We start from the raw sequence: 2,426 nt of genomic DNA, 5'->3' as shown, positions 1-2,426 counted from the left end.
CAAGCCAAAACACCAAAATCATGAACTTGGCTATGCACCAACCATGTCAAGATCAATTCCTTTTGATCCCAAACTTCTCCCACATCACTTTGAAGGCATTTGTGAGGATTCAGTCCAGCCACTTTTCCAAAACCATGATTTTCGTTTTTCACCAAAATCACCACCAAGCCACAAAATCAAGCCAAAACACCAAAATCATGAACTTGGCTATGCACCAACCATGTCAAGATCAATTCCTTTTGATCCCAAACTTCTCCCACATCACTTTGAAGGCATTTGTGAGGATTGAGTCCAGCCAGTTTTCCAAAACCATGATTTTCGTTTTTCACCAAAATCACCACCAAGTCACAAAATCAAGCCAAAAATCCAAAATCATGGCACTTGGCTATGCACCAACCATGTCAAGATCAATTCCTTTTGCTCCCAAACTTCTCCCACATCACTTTGAAGGCATTTGTGAGGATTGAGTCCAGCCAGTTTTCCAAAACCATGATTTTCGTTTTTCACCAAAATCACCACCAAGCCACAAAATCAAGCCAAAACACCAAAATCATGAACTTGGCTATGCACCAACCATGTCAAGATCAATTCCTTTTGATCCCAAACTTCTCCCACATCACTTTGAAGGCATTTGTGAGGATTCAGTCCAGCCAGTTTTCCAAAACCATGATTTTCGTTTTTCACCAAAATCACCACCAAGCCACAAAATCAAGCCAAAACACCAAAATCATGAACTTGGCTATGCACCAACCATGTCAAGATCAATTCCTTTTGATCCCAAACTTCTCCCACATCACTTTGAAGGCATTTGTGAGGATTCAGTCCAGCCAGTTTTCCAAAACCATGATTTTCGTTTTTCACCAAAATCACCACCAAGCCACAAAATCAAGCCAAAACACCAAAATCATGAACTTGGCTATGCACCAACCATGTCAAGATCAATTCCTTTTGATCCCAAACTTCTCCCACATCACTTTGAAGGCATTTGTGAGGATTCAGTCCAGCCACTTTTCCAAAACCATGATTTTCGTTTTTCACCAAAATCACCACCAAGCCACAAAATCAAGCCAAAACACCAAAATCATGAACTTGGCTATGCACCAACCATGTCAAGATCAATTCCTTTTGATCCCAAACTTCTCCCACATCACTTTGAAGGCATTTGTGAGGATTCAGTCCAGCCACTTTTCCAAAACCATGATTTTCGTTTTTCACCAAAATCACCACCAAGCCACAAAATCAAGCCAAAACACCAAAATCATGAACTTGGCTATGCACCAACCATGTCAAGATCAATTCCTTTTGATCCCAAACTTCTCCCACATCACTTTGAAGGCATTTGTGAGGATTCAGTCCAGCCACTTTTCCAAAACCATGATTTTCGTTTTTCACCAAAATCACCACCAAGCCACAAAATCAAGCCAAAACACCAAAATCATGAACTTGGCTATGCACCAACCATGTCAAGATCAATTCCTTTTGATCCCAAACTTCTCCCACATCACTTTGAAGGCATTTGTGAGGATTGAGTCCAGCCAGTTTTCCAAAACCATGATTTTCGTTTTTCACCAAAATCACCACCAAGCCACAAAATCAAGCCAAAACACCAAAATCATGAACTTGGCTATGCACCAACCATGTCAAGATCAATTCCTTTTGATCCCAAACTTCTCCCACATCACTTTGAAGGCATTTGTGAGGATTGAGTCCAGCCAGTTTTCCAAAACCATGATTTTCGTTTTTCATCAAAATCACCACCAAGCCACAAAATCAAGCCAAAACACCAAAATCATGAACTTGGCTATGCACCAACCATGTCAAGATCAATTCCTTTTGATCCCAAACTTCTCCCACATCACTTTGAAGGCATTTGTGAGGATTCAGTCCAGCCAGTTTTCCAAAACCATGATTTTCGTTTTTCACCAAAATCACCACCAAGCCACAAAATCAAGCCAAAACACCAAAATCATGAACTTGGCTATGCACCAACCATGTCAAGATCAATTCCTTTTGATCCCAAACTTCTCCCACATCACTTTGAAGGCATTTGTGAGGATTCAGTCCAGCCAGTTTTCCAAAACCATGATTTTCGTTTTTCACCAAAATCACCACCAAGCCACAAAATCACCACCAAGTCACAAAATCATGAACTTGGCTATGCACCAACCATGTCAAGATCAATTCCTTTTGATCCCAAACTTCTCCCACATCACTTTGAAGGCATTTGTGAGGATTGAGTCCAGCCAGTTTTCCAAAACCATGATTTTCGTTTTTCACCAAAATCACCACCAAGCCACAAAATCATGAACTTGGCTATGCACCAACCATGTCAAGATCAATTCCTTTTGATCCCAAACTTCTCCCACATCACTTTGAAGGCATTTGTGAGGATTGAGTCCAGCCAGTTTTCCAAAACCATGATTTTC

This window comes from Phaseolus vulgaris, chromosome 11 (genome assembly GCF_051622355.1).
Source record: "Phaseolus vulgaris cultivar YP4 chromosome 11, ASM5162235v1, whole genome shotgun sequence".
Taxonomy (NCBI): domain Eukaryota; kingdom Viridiplantae; phylum Streptophyta; class Magnoliopsida; order Fabales; family Fabaceae; genus Phaseolus; species Phaseolus vulgaris.
Note: the sequence above shows the minus strand (reverse complement) of the source record.